We start from the raw sequence: 8,929 nt of genomic DNA on the forward strand, positions 1-8,929 counted from the left end.
CCAGAGGCAACCGGGTCATTCTTATGCCCTGAGCTTGACCCTCCTGTGGCATAACTGCTGCATTACCCACATTTTTTCCCTGCAAGTCTTCCTGGTACTCTAGCTTTGCTTCCGCTCTTGGCACCATGAGGCCAACACAAATAGGGAGGCCTCAGGTTACCAAGACAACTGGAGCACAGGAAACCGTGAAGGCTCAGTGCTCCCACAGGCATCACGGACTGTGGCTGTACTGGCTTGCTTTCTCTTTGGGGACTCAGTCATACTTCCTCCTCCCCTTCCCCAAACTGCCCAGATTGGCAGATAGCCAGCACAAGCCACAGACCCTGATTTCACAGACATGGCAGTAGCACGTGGAATGGGTAGGCTGGGGAATGGTGAATGAAGCATTTGTTCTAGCACTGATATTCCATGGTGCCTTTGTGATTACTGAATTTTGTAATGACGAGGATTGCATTTTCCTAGGACTTGTTAGACTGCGAGCTTTGGAGTCAGGATGGTTCCATGTATTTATTTTATTTATCACCTGCTTCATTGGACCTTGAGTCTTAGATGTTTTTACATCCTCAGTATGTTAGTCCATTACTGTCTTGCTAAAAAGAAATACCTGAGACTGGGTGATTTATAAAGAATAGACGTTTTTGGCCAGCCCCATGGCCTAGTGGTTAAGGAAGCCAGATTCCATATGGCTGACTGCAGTTTGCATCCAAAGGCCTGGTGGCTTGAGAAACACACCAGGCATGTGTGTGTGCATGCCCCAGATCCTAACAGAATAGAGAAATAGAGAAGGGATTGTGTGATCATGCCCCATTGGGGAGTGACTTCTTCCTCTCCCTGTATGTCTGTCTGTCTCTTTCTGGCAAACACAAATGCCCGCTGGCAATTAAAAAAAAAAGAATAGAGGTTTATTTTGTTTATGATTCTGCTTGCTGGAAAGTCTAAAACTTGGGGCCAGGATCTGTCTGGTCTCTGATTCTATGTTGCAACACACAGACAGAAGTGGGAAGGTCAGAACATACAAAGAGTGATTAATCTGTGGGTGGCCATCTTACTTTTACAACAACCAACTCTGATAAGAATTACAGTGAGTGCAAGAACTCCCTCCCATCACAAGATAGCATTAAATCTATTTCTGAGAGCAGTCCCCCATCATCCAAGCATGGCCCACTAGCCTAGGCCCCGTCTTCTAATGGTTTCACTCCCTCTCAACACCATTATGCTGGTGACTAGTATTCTAGCACATGACCTTGTAGGGGAAAAACCATACTCAAACCATTCTATCCAGTTAGATGTTGTCATAGTTTGCTGGGAGTCAAAATGTTTTGTAATCTGTGTGTGTGTGTGTGTATTTCTGCCATATATATAATGGCCAAGGAGATACTTCTGTCTGTCTCCTCTGTGCATGGGTATAGGGTGGAGGGGTCCTGCCAGTATATATGCCAGATGATTCTCTGCCTTCTTTGGAAGGTCTAGGCCTCAATCAGGTTAGGTACTAAAAGTGTTCTGTTTCCAAACAATGAGGATTTTTCACTTTTTTTTAAAAAAGAATTATTTAATTAATTACATTTGTTATTATTATTTTTTAATCTGACCTGAGAGTGACAGAGAAAGGAAAAGGGAGAAAGCAAGCTGCCAGGTCTGGGACTCAAACTGTGGTCGGCCATGTGGGAATCCAGCGCCTTTAACCACCATGCCACCTGCCCAGCCCTGAGGATTCTTCATTTTTTAAGCATTAACTTTCTAATATAAAATGGCTTATCTCATCTCTTATTATAGCTTGGGCCTGATACTGAAAATTTTAACTTAGGTTAGTCATGAGAGAGTGTGCCAATTCATACTCTTAACTCCTGTGGATTGGAAAAAAAAATCCTGATCTCCATTATTTCCACTGGACAGAACCTATTCCTCTGGTCTGTTTCAGAAGGCTGATAGAACAAAGATAATTCCATACTACCAACAGACTGATTAACCTCTGTAATGATTTGTTGGCCAGCCATTATTGATAACAAAGATGACATTAAAAGGACTCCTTAACTGCTTCAAAATAAATATTTTTCGACTTTATTAAAATGTAATTTACACACAAGAAGATGTACCCATTTTAAATATATAATTTAGTAAATTTTGACATATGTGTACTGTGTACTCATCTCCCCAGTCAAGATATGGAACACGTCTGCCATCCAACCCCCTTCTGAATTTCTTTTTTTTTCTTTTTTAAAGACGATTTTATTTAACTTTATTTATTTATTCTAATTTGACCAGAGAGTGACAGAGTGGGAAAAGGTGAGAAAGCAAGCCATCAGGTCCAGGACTTGAACCATGGTCGGCCATGTGGGAGTCCAGCGCCCTCAGCCACCATGCCACTTGCCAGCTCCCCCCTTCCAAATTTCTTTATGATTCTTGGCAATCATTCTCACCCACCCCAGATGTCTACTGATCTGGGTTTGGTCATTATAGATTTGTTTTGCCTATTGTAAACTTTATATAAATGGAGTTACGGAGCGTGTATCCTGTATTTGGCTTCTTCAATTCAGCACACTATTTTTGTTCATGTTTTTGTGTAGATCAATAGTTTGCATTTTTGTATTGCTGAATTATGTCTCATTGCATGGAAGTATTGCAATTTTTTTAGTCATTCATGTGTTGTAATCTATTGATGGATGTTTGGGCTGTTTTTTACTTTTTGGAAACTGCTATGATCATACAGTTTAGGGATTATATGCTTATATTTTTCTTTTTATGGATATATGCTTGTATTTTCCTTGGATAAATTCCTAGGAGTAAAATCTTAGGACCTGTGGTAGGTGAATGTTTTACCTGATTAAAACAACAACAACAACAAAAACCTGCCCAACTGTATTCCAAGCTGACCGTATAATTTTACTCTTACCAGCACCGTATGAGTGTTACAGTTCTCTGCATCCTGTCAGCACTTACTATTGTCATTTTTTTAAATAATCACTTTAGTAGGTGTACAATGGAATCTTGTGGTTTCAATTTTGATTTCTCTGATGAATGATATTAAGCATCTTTAGATGTGCTTATTTGCCACCAGTGTCTCTTATATATTCAAATTATTTGCTCATTTAAAAAAATTGAATGTTTGACTTCTTGTTATTGAGTTTTAAGTCTTTATATTTTCTGGATACAAGTTATTTGTGAATATTTGAGTAAAATCTTAGGACCTCCTGTGGTAGGTTGTTGTACCTGATTAAAACAACAACAACAACAACAAAAACCTGCCCAACTGTATTCCAAGCTGACCGTATAATTTTACTCTTACCAGCACCGTATGAGTGTTACAGTTCTCTGCATCCTGTCAGCACTTACTATTGTCATTTTTTTAAATAATCACTTTAGTAGGTGTACAATGGAATCTTGTGGTTTCAATTTTGATTTCTCTGATGAATGATATTAAGCATCTTTAGATGTGCTTATTTGCCACCAGTGTCTCTTATATATTCAAATTATTTGCTCATTTAAAAAAATTGAATGTTTGACTTCTTGTTATTGAGTTTTAAGTCTTTATATTTTCTGGATACAAGTTATTTGTGAATATTTGAATTAACAGTATTTTCCCTCAATATGATGTCTTTTTAGAGCAAATTTTGGTGAAGTCTAATTTCTTACTTCCATTGGCCAATTATTACCTCTATTTAGTTTCTTCCATCCCTGAACCAGGTATAATACCATTCCCCTGAGAACTTTAAACACATGTTTTGGTGACTTTTTTCTGTGTATGGAGTATTTTTACTTGGTTTGCTTTATGGGGAGGAGAAGAAATTCACTACCGTTGATGCCAACAGCTAGCTCTGCCTCATATCCTCTGAGCAGCCTTTTACCTGGGGGAGTTGTACTGTACAATGCTAATCATTACTGTTGTGCAATGTCAAAATGCTTTAAATATGTAGCACTGTCATCACACATACCCACGCCCATGCAGTTAAGGTCATTTTATACGGAAGTTATGTGCATTGAGGTGATAGGCAATGCCATGATGAGACTGAATTCACCAAGGAAATGAATCTGGAAAGAAGAATGCAGAAATTTGAGGACTAGAGCCTAGAGGGCAAGCCCACAGTTCAGAGGAGGAAGAAGAGCTTCCCTATGGTGAGAGATCATTTTGACATTGAGGTGGAAGGATGACTGAGTGTGTGAGATGTCCTAGTAGCCATGGTAAGAGTTTTAAGGTGATAGTCAGTAGTGTCAAATGGGATTGAAGTGTAAATGGAGGAACTCACTATTATCTATAAAGTTGCAACTTTACTTCCTTATCTAGCAACTTCTTATCTAGTTTATAAAAATTGTCCAGTAGTCTATTCAGTACTTGAAATTAAAAAAAAAAAACTTATCAGAGGGTGCATGGGCTCATGAGAGAGAGAGAGAGAGAGAGAGAGATCACCTCCCATTGGGATGGGGTCAGGCTGTAGTTCTTCCATTTCTTAAACCTCTCAGGATTTGGGGCACACTTGCACATGCAGCCATTATGTTTTTCATCTCACTGGGGCCAGGATTTGAACTGTGGTATGCTATGTGGGATCTGGCTCTCTGTATACAGTGCTTCACTGCCATTGTATGGGGTTGGCCTTAAACTATTCCATTCCATTCAATGAGTATTTATTGAGCTGAATACTAATTATGGTAGGATTGTATAAAAGAGTCAGATGGTGGTACAACAGTAAAAATGAGATGATCTACTAGGCTGACCCATGTGGGAAGGTTCTGCATCCTATTCATAGGCTTCACACGTACACTAGGCATGGGTGTACCCATGATCCAGTACAGGCTTAAGCTGGGGATGAGTCTCTATGTCAAGACCCTGTTGGGGATGCTATCTGTCTCTCTCCCTCTCTCTTCTCTCTCTCTCTAGCAAGTCCATGTGCCCTCTGGCAAATTAAAAACAAAAAGTAAAAAGGAATTTAGATCTTCCTTAATTTTTCATTATTAGAAACAGTATTGCAGTGAGTATCTTTAAAGCTAAATCTACAGTTGTTTTCTTTAGCTAGTTTTTTTCCTTCTCTCTTTTTTAGAGTGAGATTTTTATAAAGAATTATACATTTATTTAATTCCAGTTGTTATTATAATTTCAATTTACTAGAGAGAGATAGAGAAAAAGAAAGTGAGAAAGCACGCTGCCAGGTCCAGGACTCGAACCATGGTCTGCCATGTGGGATCCAGCACCCTCAAGTACCACGCCACCTGCCAGCCCCTAGAGGGAGATTTTTGCTATAGAGCCTATGTGCTCACCCGAAAGGCAGAGAGACAGGAAGAGAGAAATCACCCCCCAGTGGGGGATAGTCACACAGCAATGCCTTCTCCATTCTCTTGGGATTTGGGGCATGCATGCACATGCACCCACTGTGAGTTTTAAGCTGCCAGGTCTGGGTCTCAAACCATGGTTGACTATGTGAGAGTCCACCAATGTAACCATTATGCCATCTGCTAGTCCCAGATTTTTTCTTTTTTGTGAAAGGTTTTTGCTATAGGGCTTGTGTGGTCGCCAGAAAGAGACAGAGAGTCAGAAAGCAATAAACCATACCCGCCACCTCCCAGGGGAAGATGGCCACACCGCAATCCCTTCTCCATTTTCCTTCTAGGATCTTGGGCATGCACGCACACGCACCCAACATGAGTTTAAGCCACCAGGTCCAGGACTCAAACTGCGATCGGCTATATGGGAGTCCAGCAACATGGCCATTATGCCAATTTCTGGTCCCGTGTGCTATTTTTTTTTTTAAGCAGGAAGAAAGTGTTCATGGTTTTCACCCAACAGTGTATCCCTAGTTTGCCTCTGTCTGATCTTTCTGTATTCTGACCGAATCATCAAATTCTGATTCTTTCCCACTTAAATGACCTTGACTCCTCATTTAGAATACAGTTGGGCTCCTTATTTCATCACCTTCCCTTCACTTCATTGTATTCTGGAATTTTTCATGTTGCCCTGGAATTGGTGACTTGGGTTCAAAGGCGGGGACAAGGAAATACTAAGTACCCACATGCCATAGAGAATTACTAGTCATTGGGATCAGTCGCCCTCTCTAGAACTGGCTCAGCTTCCTCCAACCATTAGACCAACCTATTCCTCACATCCACACCTGCATCCCCCATCTGATTAACGTATAAGGTGACTTAAGGGAGGGAGTCATGAGCTTGGCAGGGAGTACTCTCCCGTCCTAAACAAACGGGTATCAAAGAGAATCTACATGAAAGAGAGACTGATTTCTCATTTCTGGCTAGACTACCTGTTTAGATGGTAGATTTTCTCACTCTGTACCTCTGAGAGGAGGAAAGGCAACTAGAGAGTGGTGGCAGGCAGAATGAAGGAGCAGTAGCTGAATCGCCTGTATTCCTTGTTTGGCTCAGCAAGGATCCATGGATTTCTATGGTTAAAGGGACGCTGAAGAAAGAATATAGCTGAGCTAGTGCCATCTCGTTGGTCACCCATCCAAAAGGCTGCCTATGGGACAGAAGCAAGGAGGGGGTAAAAGAGATGAACTGGAGCAGGATCACCTCCCACAACTCAGTGCGGAGGCCCCACAGGACCTCTGAACAGCTTACACAAGTGTGCCAAAAGAGAGCCGGCATTTTGACATTTGCCAAATGACTCACTAGGACCCACGGTTTGCAGTAACTACCCTGTTAAATAAAGAGACAATTGTCCCTCTCTCCTTCCTGCTCTCTTTCAATCCCAACTGCTGAAGAGTGAGAATCTTATTTTTTTTAGAGAGAGTGTTTTGCTGTAGGGCGTGGGTACTCGCCGGAGAGACAGAGAGAGAGAGACAGAAAGCAAGAAATCACCCCCTAGGAGGGGATGGCCATGCCACAACCCCTTCTCCATTCTCCTCTCAGGATTTTGGGCATGCACGCACATGTGCCTGGCGTGAGTTTCAAGCTGCCAGGTCTAGGACTCAAACCGTTGTCGACTATGTGGGAGTCCAGTGACGTAACCATTACACTATCTTCTGGTCCCCAGAGTAAGAACCTTTGTAGAGAAGCTTTCAGAGAACTAGAAGAAGAGGAGGAGAAGCCATAGAAGGAACTTTGGTCTCCTTCCCACTTCAGGTTCCTTAAGCCATGGCTCAAGACTGGGCTGGAAGAAAGGAGGTGAGGTCCGCATTGGACCTGAGATTTCACTGAATTGGACTAAGTTCCTAAATAACCAAGGGAGCAGGATATCATGGACTCTGTAATGCAGAGTGGAGGTGCAGAAGAGAGACTGGTTGTGACACAGGTGAGGCCTGACGGGTGGGAGGGCATGTGGGGCCTGACTGAGTCCATTGCTCACAAGTGCAAGTTTTCTGCCACTAAATCCATCCCGCAAGCCATTGTCCCGACTTTGCCTACAGTGTCAGGGAATTATTATTTTTCCTTCATCTGTACTCTTGTTCATTAAGAAAACATTTATTTGACACCTGAAATGTATTGTCAGTGTTGAGGTACAGAATTTAAACACAATGCATTTCTTTCCCTTATGGAATACATAAAATAATGGGTAGATAGAAATTAAATACCTTTCCTTCCTTCTTTCCTTATTAAAAATTTGCTATAAGGTATGTGCACTTGTTGAAGAGACAGCGAATGGGAGACAAGGAAGGAAATGACAAGTCATCCCCTCTCCCAGGGCAATGGCCACACCACAATCCCTTCTCCTTCCCTCCCATCTTGGCTTTGGGGCTCGTATATATACATGACAGGTGTGATTTTTCAAGCCACCAGGTCTAGTACTTGAACAGTATAGTTGGCCATGTGGGATCCAGCTGCCTTAACCACCATATGACTGGCTGGCCGAGTAACTACCTACTTTAAAGGCAATGTATTGAATTAAAGATGATGAAAAGTGGCCTGGAAAAGCCTTGAAGAAGAATAAGAAGACATTTCAGGCTAATGGAAAACTCTTTGGAATGAAGTGGATCACTTAGGGATCTACATATAGCTCTGGTTTGTTTGTGTGTGTGTGTGCATGTGTGTGTGTGTGTGTGTGTGTGTGTGTGTGTGTGTTTAGGTTTTTGCCATATGGCCAGTGCCCTCACTGGAGAGAGAGAGAGGGAGAGATAGTGAGGGGGAAAGTGAGAAATCACCACCCCCAGAGGGCATAGCCATTCCACAATCCCTTCTCTATTCTCCTTCAGGGATCTTGGGCATGCACTCACATATACCCAGTTTGAGTTTGAGGCCACCAGGTCTGGGACTCGAACCACGGTCGACATTAAAGAGAGTCCAGTGACATACCACTACATCATCTGTTGCCCTCCCACCACTGTCCCCTCCCCCAACCCACATGAATTTTAAAGCACCAGACCCAGGACTGGTTGGTCATGCAGAAAGCCAGCGCCCCAACTGCCACGCCACCTGCTAGTCCAGTTCTGTATTTTCTTTTTGGATTTTTGCCAGAGGATGCTCCCACTCATCAGAGACAGAGAGAGATGCAGAGGAGAAAGCAGTCCCCTTGGGGACTGGTCATGATGCAATCCCCTTCTTCATTTCTTCTTCCTTTTGGAACACACATGTGCCCAGCGTGTTTCTCAAGCCCTGAGTCTGGGACTTAAATCACACGATTGGCCATGTGGAATCCAGCCGTCTTAACCACCAGGTCGCAGGCTGGCCTCGTGCTTTATTTTAGAAGGCTGTGTGGTTGCAGAGGAGGCTGGAGAGGAAGGCCAGAGCCCAATTCTGGTGAGCTAAGGTTCTTGTTCTCAGTCCTACATGCTGGTGGCTCTTTATAGTAGTAGCACTCCATTGGAAAGGTGTTTTGGAAATCAGTGGGGCACTTTTGGTTGGTATAGTTATGATAGGAGAGGACTATTAGGCGCATGTTCATAGTTGGGGCCACAGATGCTGGACTCTGACTATGTCAGAGCAGTTCACATACTTAAAAATGTATTCCATGAGAAAGAATTTCGTCCTGTTTATCTTTGCACCTTGATGTTGG

At 42.5% G+C, this 8,929-nt stretch overlaps 1 long non-coding RNA gene across 1 annotated transcript; it reads right to left on the bottom strand.

Moving 5' to 3' along the window:
* Positions 1-2,069: 2,069 nt before the first annotated feature.
* Positions 2,070-4,362, bottom strand: LOC114006837 (uncharacterized). Its single transcript, XR_003548512.1, has 2 exons — positions 3,208-4,362; positions 2,070-2,817 (listed from the first exon to the last, which is right to left on the bottom strand). It is a non-coding gene; the product is annotated as an uncharacterized LOC114006837 (long non-coding RNA).
* Between the last annotated feature and the right edge of the window lie 4,567 nt (positions 4,363-8,929).

The sequence above is a fragment of the Tupaia chinensis genome, unplaced genomic scaffold (genome assembly GCF_000334495.1).
Source record: "Tupaia chinensis unplaced genomic scaffold, TupChi_1.0 Scaffold000093_1, whole genome shotgun sequence".
NCBI classification, from domain to species: domain Eukaryota; kingdom Metazoa; phylum Chordata; class Mammalia; order Scandentia; family Tupaiidae; genus Tupaia; species Tupaia belangeri.